The sequence below is a fragment of the Chinchilla lanigera genome, unplaced genomic scaffold (assembly GCF_000276665.1).
Source record: "Chinchilla lanigera isolate Chin_1 unplaced genomic scaffold, ChiLan1.0 scaffold00047, whole genome shotgun sequence".
In the NCBI taxonomy this organism is placed as follows: Eukaryota; Metazoa; Chordata; class Mammalia; order Rodentia; family Chinchillidae; genus Chinchilla; species Chinchilla lanigera.
The window spans coordinates 1103973-1117781 of NW_004955448.1; the positions used below are offsets into that span (position 1 = coordinate 1103973).

The 13809-nt window shown below is 35.3% G+C and overlaps 1 protein-coding gene across 2 annotated transcripts in view; it reads left to right on the top strand.

The window, feature by feature from the left end:
- Window positions 1–13809, top strand: part of Rnf13 (ring finger protein 13) — a 141937-nt gene that overhangs the window by 50297 nt on the left and 77831 nt on the right. The window lies entirely within an intron of this gene.

Here is a 13809-nt window from a genome sequence, read left to right on the forward strand (position 1 = left end):
GAGCTCTGGGGCCTCCACCTCAGAGGGCAGACCGATCTCCAGTGGTCTCCTTTGCATCCAGGGCATGGCCCATGGGGCCTCTTAGGAAAATTGCTTCATTTTAATTCTCGTTTCAGAAAAGATTTAAGATAGTGTACAAAATTGTTCAGATGAAGAAAGAAAAACTGAGAATTAGGTGGTGAAGGCAAACAGATAGGAGCAGGTTTACTCAAGTCTTACACACGTGTGTGTTCGCCGCACATTTACTTTGCAGCTTTTAGGAGCCGGTACAAAGAAGAAAATACCGTCAGTTTTATGATTTCTCCTAAGATTGAAAATGAACAAATTGGAGGCTGAGGTAGGAGGATCGTTGCGAGTTCAAGACCAGCCTGGGCTACAAAGTGAGCTCAAGGCCAGCCTGAACTGCATAGTGAACCTTGTCTTAAAAAGACCAAAAAAAAAAAAAAAAGATGAACAAGTTGGGAGTAGGATATAAATCACCAGTAGTGGTTCTAAGTATTTTCAGGTATTTGTTGGATACCTTGATGGAAATTTAGGTAATCTAACCTAGAAGTGGAAGCTTCAACTATCAATTTTATTTTAATGCCATAACCCTAATACCTAGACCATACCTGCATCTGTGCTGACATTGAGATCTCCCTTTGTGATACATTTATTTTGTCTCTGCATCAAGTTTTGTCTTCCTGAAGTTGTCATTTCAGAGTGTAAAGTAAAATTTACCAAGCCAGGCATGGTGATGCATGCCTGTAATTCCAGCACTAGGAGTTCAAGGCCAGGCTGGGCTACCTCGTGAGTTTAAGGCCAACGTGAACTGCATAGTGAGACCCTGTCTCAAACAATGATAACAACAAAGTTTACCATAGAATCTCCCTCACTGTTATTAATAGGAAAATTCCTTAGGCCAATTATATCAAGTAGGGTTTGAATAAAGACGTATCAAAACAAAGCAAAACAAAATTTGCAGATTAGGCATCTCCCAGGAGCAGAGTTGATTCTGAGAACCCTATTCAACAACGTATCAACGCGATCAGTTAGCATTTATAGGCAAGTGGAAGCAAGGGATAGAAAAAACTTAATTGGGTGTAGTCAGTCAACCAGGCAGTTGGTTATGGCTTAGTTAATGGATTACAGGGCCTCTTACCACTCTCACAAGCTCAGTACTGTAATTGAACTGCATATTAGTTGGTCTTTTGGGCCCAATGGAAGGGCTTAGTTGAGTTTTATTTAACTGTGTTTATTACCAGTGCTACTCTGCAGGGTATGGTTTTTACGAATTGTTTTTGGGCTGGTCTTCACAGAAGAGCTGCACTGAGTTCTGTGCAGAGCAAACTTTGATGTTACTTTTTGTAGATTACCTCTGTGCTGGGAGTCATATTGTGTCTTGCACATATCTGACAGAGTAGTCGTGGAATATTATGTCATGTACTTTCCATAGCTTGATCATAGTTGATGTCTCTGTTCAGTAGTTGATTTCTTTCTGTTGCCCTCATTCTTGCTGTGCATGAATTTGCCTGTTACTTTTATTACATTGAATGACACCTCCACAATAAACTCATTAAAAATAGTGAATGTTAAGGGGTTTGAAAATGTATAACATTGTAAATGATAATACTGTTAGTGTTGTGTATTAGCTCCAAATCTAGACTCTCAATAACCTTTCAGCTGGAAGTAGAGTTTGAAATAAAATCTAGTTAAGATTTCCTGCTCCTTGTAATCCCAGCACTCGGGAGGCTGAGGCAGGATCATCACCATGAGTTTGAGGCCAGCCTGGGCTACATAAGCATGTTGAAGGCCAGCCTGCACTACGTAATGAGACCCTGTTTCCAAAAAATAAAAAAACAACAACAACAACAGAAAAGAAAGATTTCCTGCTCCTTAGAGTTGTTTATATATTTTGAATTAAACTATGATATTTGATCCAGAATTAAACTATAATAATCATAGATTGTTCCAACTGAATGAAATACGATAACATTTCATTAAATTTCTTGCTGCTAAGAAATTAAAAATAACAGTTATTTCGATTGTAAGGTTTATTGCTCTATTATGCTGTATAATTTCTGACTCAGTACAGTATTTGGTCACAAGAAATTAGATACTTAGCTGTTACTTTGTTATGACTTTGCTTTTTATTTGGGGATGGGAGGTGGCTCACTTTGAAAGTTAGGGAAATAACACTCACTAAATATTTATTTATTCATTTAGCAGTATTAGGATTGAATCTACAATTTTCCCACTGAACTACATGCCCTGCCCTTTGTTAAAATTTTGAGTCAGTGTCTCATTAAGTCACTAAGTTGTCCAGGCTGGGCTTGAATTTACAGTCCTCCTGCTTTAGCAGGTATGCACCACGATGCCCAGCTCATTGAATATTTATTTTTGAGGATGAAAACACAGGAATGAATAGGTAGGTTGGTTCCTTCCCACGTTTTTAGTGAATCATAATCATGAGTCTGAGTACTTCTAATGGAGATTTTTGATTTAACCATTACTCCAACTCATCTTTTTCCATGTCCTGCCTTAAATTTTATGCTACAACCACATCACCTACATGAACTTCGTCAGCTTGCTTTGCTGTGCTGACTACTTTTGTACACTTACACTGTCTTTTCTGTCCAAGATCTCTATCCAGAATCTTATACCACCCATTTGTCTTTCTGCTTCATTATTCACGTGCAACCTGAACATATCCCCAGCTCTGAAAGCCTTAGTTTTCTTGCCTCCCCCCTCTTTGGTAAAGTGAATTATTCCAATAACACAGCACACTTTCACTTTTCAGATAATTCCTTTATTGCTCTTTGTCACTTTGTTATTTTATGATACATTTCACTCATTTGTGAGCATGTAGTATTTAGAGTTCGTGTTCTGATTACATTTATGTATCTCTTTTGTCTCCTAGTGAATAGTGGGTGATGAATAAAGGGTTACTAAATCAAACTACGTGAGAGCCAGCTTTCCGCTTACGTGCATTATGTACTCTTTACAAATGTGCACAGCTGAGCCTGGCATGGTGGTGCGTACCTGTAACCGCAGTACCCAGGTGCTTGAGGCAGGGGAGTTCCACAAGTTCAAAGCCAGCCTGGGTTACACAGGGAGTTCTAGGCAAGCCTGGAGTCCAGAGTATAGCCTCTGTATCAGAAAACAAAACAAAACAAAACAAAGTAAAAATAAAAAAATACTACATATGAAAAATATGTAAACAAGTTTAAATAGGCCATTCTCATGTAAGAGAGGAAAAGGTTTAAAAATTTAAAGTAATTAAACTTCACCATCGGGCTGGGGATGTAGCTCAGTGTTCAGGGTACTCATCCAGTATGCATGAGGCTGTGGGTTCAGTCCCCAGTACTGATAAAAACAAAGTAAAAGACCCTTTACTGTGTAGGCAGTCTTGATGGATAAAGTTGTAATCCATTGTGCATGTTTTTTTTAAGTTTGTTATTTGTTCTTGACAGTGGAGTATATTATACCTAAAGATTCCTTACTTATGTCATTTCTACTAATTTCTATTGTTGTCTCAGGTGTATTAAATGTAAGGACATTAGTTTACAGAGAATGCACAGTGATTATAATAAAAGTCTGGAAATAGACTCCATACATTTCATTCCATCTTTATAATTTATTAGCAGTATGATCTTGGACAAGTTATGTTACTTCTATGTCTCTATCTGTACAATAGGAATGACAGAATTCTCTACATCATAGGATTATTGTGAAGAACAAATGAAATAATCAATGTACAGTGCTTATCAGATATTACCTAGTACATATGAAGGAGGAAGAAGGTTTTTGCTCATGTTTCACGCTTTTTGTCATCAGAATAAAATAGAATAAAGGTAAAAGTGGCAGAGATGGTGACTTAAGAAATTAAATTATTGGCTGGTAAATCACACTGTGGAATAGTAACTAAATGTCAGTTGATGCGTAAAATTTCTGATGTGACTTACAAAGAACAGGTTAGTTGTGCCAGTGTATAATATATAAAACAGTTTCATAAATTTATAACAGTAATAAGTAATGGACAACCTATCAAGATAGTCCAAGTGGTAAAGGATATGGTCATTTTGGTCACTGGAAGAACAACTGGAATCTCATCTCAAAAAGAATTTCCTTTCTGTTGTAGGTACTGGTAGGTAAGTACTAGCTTTATTAACTATATTTTTAAAAAATTTTGTTTTCTTTTGAGATAGGGTTTTGCCATGTAGTTCAGGCTGGCCTTGAACTCACTCTGGAGCCCAGGCTTGCCTTGAACTCGCAACAATCCTCCTGCCTCAGCCTCCCGAGTGCTGAGATTATAGGTATGCACCACTATGCCTGCTGACTATAATTTTCAATTAAAAAATCTTTGCATTTTTTGAGCTACCTAATGAATTATTCTATACATTTTAATATTATGTTATAGAATCTAACATTTTGCAATGTATATATAGTACTTTTCAAAATTGCAAATAATTAAATCTTTGTAGATAACCCATAGTGCATGTGTATTTATAATTTTGTATGAAATTGACATAATAGTTAGAAAATGACATATTTGCCTGTTCCTTTAGCCCATTAGAGCTGAGTACTGAGCAAAGGTTAATTCAGCACTATATCAGCGCTACAGCTGATGGTAGTTGCAGTGTTATGTTTTGGCCTTTCTTCTATACAAAGTAACAACCAAACTGTCTCACATGAACAAGAACTGGCTGTTTCTTTCAACCTTTTCCCTGGCAAAAGGTGCTCTTTGCAATATAGACAGTGCAGAGAAAAGAACAAGACATAAAAATTAATCAGAATATTTCAGATGAGTAGTTGGTGTTGCCTTTTTCAGGATTTACTTTTTGTTTTTCTTTAGATTTTTTTTCAAAGGTAAATGTACTGGAATTTAAGAAAACGGATTTTTCTTACTTCTTCCTTAAAAGTTATTGATGGAATAAAATTTGTTGGCTTCTATAAAGGAAATGGCAGATTTTCTCTACGTAAACACTCAAGTGGCTTGTGACTCAAGGATAAGCATTAAGACAGCAGAAATGCAGTTAACAATTCTTCAGGGTAGTGAATTGCATCTTAATAAAGATAGCATTGTTACAACATTTTATGCTTGGAGAAGCATATTTGAATCTTTCAATCTATCTTGCCCTGAAGAGACTTGGCAAAACTCATACTCAACCTTTAGATATGTGGAATATTCGGAAGGTCCACAAGAGAAACTAAATAATCACTTTTAGTAACACTGACAAAAATTGTGTTCTCCAAAAACTTAAGCTTTTTAGAGGAAAAGCAAAACAATGCTATTTTGTTTGTCTTTATACAATGCTGTGAAAAGATGTAATGTTTAGAAATGTTAGTTTTTGGTAAGGGTGAGCATTGAAAGTTAAAAACATTGATTCTTTGATAAACAACTTAAGGTTATATTAAATACTCTAATTAGAAATATGACTATGAAGAATTATAAAGAGATATAAGATGAAGTATCTTCTCTTTGAAACGTTTTCTGATTTCCTCCAATGCAGAATTGAGTACATACTTAATCCCATGGTTGGTCTTTGTAACCTCTGTGGAGGGAGAGAAAATGTTATAGATTTATTGCATATAGATCTGCAATAAATATATGCAGATCAGAGGATTCTCAACATAATTTAAATAGATTAATGATAATAATATCATTGGAACCTTTCATTAACTTTATGCTCATTTAATGTCTTTGGAAGTATTCTAAATCTATATGTAATTATCCTATTTTTCACAGGGTCAAAATATTTCATAAGAATTGAAAAAATGTCCACAAACATGTACTGGATTGTTTTTGTGTGTGAGAGTTAATATTCTAAAATAGTCTTTAGCTTTTTCTTTGTAGCCATACCTTGCATTGTTCCCTCTCAGGCCTCCAGGCAAACATTACTGGCGTTCTAAGAGCATGCACTATACTCTTACTTCAGTATTACTAAGCAAGTAGATGTTACTTCAGTAGAAATTACATTGTAAATTACTATCTCAAGTCATTTAATATCATTATCTAATATTTCTTGTTTTCTAAATATTCTTACTAAGTGATTTATAACATTTGCTGTTAATCTGCTTCAGAATCATGTTTTAAAAATCTGGTAAAGAAATATGTTCAAGAATTCTCGAAGGATGGAAACTGCGTATGTTGGCGCGTGCCAGTAATCCCAGCATGTGGGAGTCTGAGACAGGCAGATTGCAAAATGAAGCCCAACTTGGACAATTTAGTAATTTAATGAGATCTTGTCTCAAAATAAAAACTACAGAAAGGGATGAGAATGAAGCTCAGTGTGAGGGCTCTGGGTTTAGTCCTCAGTACCATATACATGTGCGTGTGCATGTGTGTACACAGACACACACACAGAATTCTCAAAGGTTGGATTTCTGCCCATGTGAGGGTCAGTCAAACAGCTTTGTGTTCTAGTTCATTCATTAAGTTATCAGAGTACATTTTCTGGAGGGAATCTAGGAGGTACATACAAATGTAAGCTGGAGCACACCTGTAAAGCACTCTGAGAGACTGAGGCAGGAGGATTGCAAATTTGAGCCCAGCTTGAACAGTATAGTGACTTAGGAAGAACGTGTCTCAGAAGGCGGGGAAATTGGGATTGTAGCTCAGTGGAAAGATTATGGATTCAATCCCCAGTACTGGAACAGGGGTGTTAAATTAGACAGTAGAGTGAAGTTTCAGTTACATCATATTGCTAGAACTGACAAACCCAGTCTATAGCTAGATGGTCAGAAGAGGCCAGGCTCCAAAACTAGGTAGTATCTCTATTATGCCATGCTTTTATCCTTGTTTTGACTAGGTATCTTTCTGGGTTGCGAAACATACTATCCAAAAAAAGTATCCACATGTATATACTGTATGTTCAATTTAAAGAATAATAAAAAGAATATCTGCATATTTACCACTCAGTTTGAGAGGTTTGTTACTTTCCAGTATGTAACTCCCCCTGTCACACCCCAGTTGTGGTACTGGAGATTAAAGCCAGGATCTTGCGCTGGGATACCTCCCCAGTCCTTTTTTATATTTTATTTTGTGACAGAGTCTCACTAAGTCACTAAATTGCCCAGGCTGAGCATGAACTTGTGATTTTTCTGCCTCAGCCTCTTAGAGTGCTGGAATTACAGGCATGTGCTACCATGCCTGGCCTAATCTATTATTTTAATCAGATTTCATTAGACATTGTTATCAAGTAATTGTTTTAGATTTAGATCTTTTAGATATTTTTGTCTACAAACCGTGTGTGATCTTCATAATGAAAGGACTTTCAGTTTGAACTACTTCTATATTGATTTCAAATGTTTTAAATAAAGTGATATTACATTTACTATACAGTCATTACAGGGACTGCTTATTAAAACTGCCTTCTGATGGGAAAGATTCTTTGCTGAGCGCAGAGCAAACCCCAGCAGTACTATGTATTTTGTGTTTCTTTACTGTGGATTCTTTCTTTTGCTCCATAGTTCTATTTTCTTTCTCCTTTGCTTGATTATAGCTTAAAACCCATGGGTATATCTTTTCTAACCTAAATGTCTTGGAAATATTGGCTACTTTTTTTTTTTTTTTTTTTGGAGACATGTTCTCACTTTGTAGTTCAGACTGGCCTTGAACTCACTGTGTAGCCTAGGCTGGCCTTAAACTCACGGTGATCCTCCTGCCTCAGCCTCCTGAGTGCTGGGATTACAGGCGTATGCCACTACACCCGGCCTGGAATATTGGTTACATTTTGTGTGGTTCTGTGTATTGAATTGTAAGTACAGTGCCTGGAACACCAGGAAAAGGGAGCCTGCAGTACCGCAGAAGTGCACTATTTGGATCTGTGGCTGGGTGGCACTGAACATTAAAATTTTCATCATCGTTGCTCCATTTGAGTTATTTTTCAAGTGCAGTGTGAGTCCCTGTCATTGCTGGAATTTCATAGTAGGCAGATAGCAAGTACAGAGAGTTACCCTTTTGTTGCACAAAAAGTTCTTCCAAAAGCTTTATTTTCAGTGTGAGTGGGTTGAAATGGAGACTCACTGTGTTAGGCTGAGAAATAATTAAGATTTGATTGAAATATGAATTCTGTAAGTATCCAAAAATATATATAATTTGATCAGAGCCTTCATTTTAATATGTACTTTAGTATACATAGATAACAGAATATCTTATACTTTTTAGACTGAATTGCCATTCTAACGTTCTAAATATTTCTAACAAAATATTTAGGTATGTTATGATTAGAGTCACTAATTGTAACTGGTGAAGTTCATTTCAGAGTACAATTTTTCTATTTAAAGTAGCTTTACTTTTACTTCAGTCTAGCTAGGTACCAGAATTAGACGCACCTACAGATTATTCAGCTTTTTTTGTTGTTGTTGTTTTTCGTTTTTTGATTTTTTGAGACAGGGTCTCGCTATGCAATTCAGGCTGGCCTTGAGCTCACTTTGTAGCCCAGGCTGGTCTTGAACTCACAACAATCCTCTTGCCTCAGCCTCTCTAATGCTGGGATTACAGGTGTGGGAAACCGGCTATTATGGTATTATTACTGGAAACCGGCTGTTCAGGTTTTTTTAAATGTAACCAGCAAAAAAGTTAATTTAACTTATTAAATTAACTAATTTTATTTTATTATCTTTATACTATTTACATGCCAGACACAATATTAAATTCCAGTGACAGTGGCCACATTCAATGACCTGTAACATATGACTTCGATTTTGTGATGATGTTGCATAATGATTGTTGCAGTGTGTGGAAAGGCATCAGTCTCTTTTCTCATTGCTGACAACCTACAGAACATTAAGAACTGTCTATATGGGTGTCGGACTTTTTTGACTCTAATCCATAGTTAGAAATTTATTTTTACTCATGCATATGTATATAATACATATATGTATAATATATATATCACATATGCATATAAAGTTTCATGAAGTAGTGCTAACCTGTACTATCTATAATACTGTGGTATATGAAATTCTTTTTTTTCTTTTCTTAAATTTCACTTAGGATTTTATTGCTTAGTAGTAATGTGTCATGAGCTGTAGTTTAAAAATACTGATATAGGCCAGCTGTCTCTCTGTAGCAGTGAAACCTGGTCTGAACACTAAAATATGCTTCTACTCAAGCAGTTATAAACTGAAAAATTGCTTTTTATTTGTTATTTTGTATTAAGTTGTATCTCCCAGTATTTAAAAATTGCTTGCCCATGTACTTAACAGTTTGACTTTAAAATGATATCATAGTCTTTAGTTTTCTGGCTTTTGTTTTCTGGTATTCTTGAAACAAATGAGTATAGTTTCTCTTGTAACACAGAAGGTTTTGCCAGCCCTACCAAAATTTTTTCTAGTGAAATAAATTCACTGTTTCCCTAAACCTAAGTGAATGTGTGGTGGTTATATGCCATTTTCAAGAGGTCAACTCTCACCGAACGTACTTCAAAAAAGAAAAGGGAATGTGCCTTTGTACCTTCTTAACAAACAGCACAATACCTCAGCATTAAAATACATATTTTTTTTGACTTTTTTTCTTGGAGGTTTTATGCACTTAATTTTTCTTTAAAGAGAATAATTCTTGTTCAGGATATAGCTCAGTGGCCTAAGTGCTTGCCTGGCAAGTCGGAGGTCATGAGTTCGATTCCCGGTACCAAAAAAATAAAAAAATAAAAGAAAAGAGAATAATTCTTACCAGGTTTAGTCTGTTGTTTCTGTACGGCAGAAAAGAAGGAGGCTGTAATGATTGTAGCTTACCAGTTATTAAGCATAGTGAGAAACAGGAAGTAACACATGACACGTAACATTAAGGACAGAAAGGCAGTTACCATCTGTTGAAGGTCATGATGATTCTTGAGTAATTAGAAAAGGTCATTTTATGTTTGGTACCCTTTGGTTGAGAAATCTGGGAAAATTGAAAATATACTAGAAATGTTTTATCCACAATGACTGACGTAAAAGTTTTTAGGTAGTTTTTAAAGGGCATCTAATAAGGAAAGTTTGTTTTTGTGGCTTACATCTTCCTAATAGGGCTGGATAAACATTTAACTTAGTTGCAGGTTAGTTTGAACAACTGTTTATGTGAGAGATATTTTCCTAGGGTTGAGATATATACAAATAAGCAAAATTGTTTCTTAAGGAGCATAAAATCTGACATTTCAGAATGCTTAAAATATGGTAGAATCACTAGTTTTCTAGTAATTAATGTTTTATCAAGAAGCATGAAAGAAACAATCTTTCATTAATTTTAAGGTTTTGTTTTAAAATATGAAATTTATTTTTTTCTATAGTGGTTTCCTTTTAATGCTAAGTTCAATTCAATAGGATTTTATCTTTTTGAGAACAATGTGAAATTAATTTATTTCATTCATGAGCCATGTTCATGAATGAAAATTCAAACCATGCTTATAATTGAAAATTATTCTACCTCAAGTTAAGTATGTGAAACTGACTTAATGAAAATGTATCAGATTGTCAAAAGTACCTGCCTGAATATTAAAAAATATTGTCCTCAAGACAAAAGCTTGTGGTTTAATTTATAACAAGGATGAATACATGAGTATCCTACTGAAATTAATTCACTGTTTTTTTAAGTTATTTTAAAATTCATATTTTATGTGTCTACTATAGCAACATTTTCTTACATGTCCACCATTGTAACTAAAGAAATTTAATATTGATAAATATTTTTTGTTTTTTTAAATTTTGTTTGTTTTTTGAGGCAGGGTCTTGCTGTGTAGTCCAGGCTGATCTTGAATTATGTGACCTAGGCTGGCCTCAAACTCACAGCAGTCCTCCTGCCATAGCCTCCCCCACAGTGCAGGCAGGCGTGCACCCCGAGGCCCATCTTCATCCATATTATTACATAGTGATTTTAGCACGTTCCAACTTGCTCAGTGTCTCAGAGTACCTTTTCCCTTCAGATGTTTTAAAACCATTTCTGTATTCAATCATGAAATACCCATTGAGTTTAGTGGTCTCATCTCTTTTCATCTGCAGTAGCTTTTGATCCTTTCCAGTTTTGTACTTTGTATTTCTGTTTAGTAAATTTTTATTGTTTTACCTTCAGAGTCACTGATCTTTTCTTCCACATTGTCTTTTAAGCTCATCCAGTAAACTGTTCATTTTGTAATAGTTTTTCTCTAGAACTTGCATTTGAATTTTGAAAATATATTCATGTATGTTTATCTCTCATTTCTCTGTGCATTAATGTTTGCAGTTTCCTTCAATTCTTGAACCTGATTTATAATTTGATATATTTATATATTAGGATTACAAGTTATACTTTATAATACCTACTTTAAAGTCCTTGCGTGCAATTCCATCTCCGTGCCATTTCTGGATCTGTTTTTGTTTACCGAATTTTCTTCTAATCATGGGTCATGTTGTCCTATTTCTTCGTAGTGTTCTAGTAAATTTTGATTTGGTTGCTGGACATTATGTTATGTTGTTGTATGTCTGCGTTTCATTATCTTTAAAGGGCGCTTCATTTGTTTTTGGCTGATAAGTTACTTGGAGATGAGCTGAGTATCTTTTGAGGCATATTTTAAAAGTTGTAGGTACAACCCCCTCTTCCCCCTTTTGGAGGCATGGTCTTGCTGAGTCACTGCATAGCTAGTTAGGCTGGGCTCAAACTTGCAGTCCTCCTGCCTCAGTCTCCCAGAGTGCTGGGTTACAGGCGTGCCCCACCGCACCCAACTTCCAGCTTACACTTACATGGACCTCCATAGGTAGTCAAGAGTAGCCTTTATTCTAGGACTATCATTTTAGGTACTTTCCTTTTTGTGTGTCCTCTGAATGCTCTAGATGTTGAAGGAAGTTTTCTCTTTTTGGCCGGTGAAGACTTTAACTTTTTTTCTCTAAGTTTTTAGGAGTTGTTCATTTTAAGCTCTCCAATAATGGTGTCATTTTTCCATACAGATAATTTTACTTTTCAACCTGGATACCTTTTATTTCATTTTCTTGGTTAATTTTCCTGGCTAGAAGCTTCTGTACAATATTGAATAGAATGTGAGAGTGAAGTCCTTGTCTTCTTTATTTTTATTTTTTTCAAGATAGGATTTCATTGTGTAGTTCAGGTTGGGTTTGAACTCACTGTGTAACCTGGGCTGGCCTCACACTCACAACAATCCTCTTGCCTCAGCCTCCTATGTGCTGGGATTACAAGTGTGTGCCATCATGTCTGACTTTAATGTTAAATAAAAAATATTCATTCTTTTACTCTCAAGTATGAAATTAGTTGGGGATTTTTTTTATAGATGCTTTTTATCATGTTGGGGAATTTCCTTTTGTTTCCAGTTTTTTGGGTTTTTAATCATAAAAGGATATGGATTTTCTCAGGTGCACAATATTAGCTGCATTTTGTGTATTTATTTATTTATTTATTTATTTGTGATAGTGAGGATCAAACCCAGGGGCTCTCTACCACTGAGCTACAGGCCCAGCCCCTTTAATTTTTTATTTTGAGACAGGGTCTCGTTAAGTTGCCCAGGCAGGACTCAACTTGCAGTGTTCCTGCTTCAGCTTCCCTCAGTGTGGGGATTACGGTGCCACCACACTCAGCTATCTTGTAAATTTGAAGTTTTGCTTTTGTCTTCATCTCAGGGTATTTAAATTTTCTCTTTGTGTTTTTTTGGAATGATTGGTTATTTAGAAGTGTGTTGCTTAATTTTAATATACTTGTGAATGTCTCAATGAGGTTGATTTAAATTTCATTGCATTATATTTGAAAAATATACATTGTGTGATTTTAATACTTTCAAAGTTTTAAAGCGTTGCTTTATGGCACCGATGTATTCTATCTTAGGAATGTGCCCTTGAGAAAAATGCTCATTTTGCTGTTGTTGGGTGGAATGTCCTATAGATATGTTACGTCTAGATGATTTATATCTGGCTCAAATAATTCCGTTTCATTATTGTTCTTCTAATGAGTTTTAATTCTGAGAATGGAGTATTGTGGTCTCCAACTGCTGTTGTTGAGTTGTACATTTCTCCCTTTTCATTCTCTGTTTCTGCTTCATGTATTTTAGAGGTGCATAATTAAGTGCAGAGGCTCCAATTTCTCCTTGTCTTATTACCAAGTCTTTGTCTTAAAGTTGTGTTGTAATGTTTATGTGGTGTATTTTTTCTTTTCTTTTACGTTCAACCTATTTGTGTATTTGAATTGGGTAAGATGAGTCTTACAGACAGCATATGTGTAGAGATCATGTTTTTAAATCCATTCTGCCAATTCTTGACTTTTGATTGAGATGCTTAATCTATTTATATTTAATATAATTACAAGATAGGGTTTACATCTGTTTTGGTGTTACTTGTTTTCTATATATTTTATGTCTTAATTTTTATTTTCATCATTCCTGCCTTCTTTTGTGTTAAATACGTATTTTCTAGCATACCTTTAAAGTTTCTTTGTTTCTTTTGTATATTTTTGAGTTATTTGAAAAATGGTTCCCCAGGGCATTATAATTCTCATCTTTACCTGAACAATATAGGTAGGCTTAATACTAGTTCAGTTTAAATAATACACAAAAATTTTATTTCAGTATACCTTCATGTGAGTGTCTGTTGCACTCGGGGCCCGGGGTAGAGGCACAAAACCAGGACACAGGGGATGCAGAGCAGTAAGAGCCAAGTTTGCAACTGCATATTGAAGTTTATTTTGTAAGAAGTTTTATAGCATATAAGTGTAGTTTTTTAGATAACATATGAGTACATACCGAGCCAAGTAATTGTTTTTTTGACAGTCTGTTTTAGGTGTGCTCAATAAACCAAGGTCTGTTGTTATCTTATTTTTCTAAAGCATGAGAAGCAGAAAGTTGTCACACCACCACAAGACTGCTCGGGACA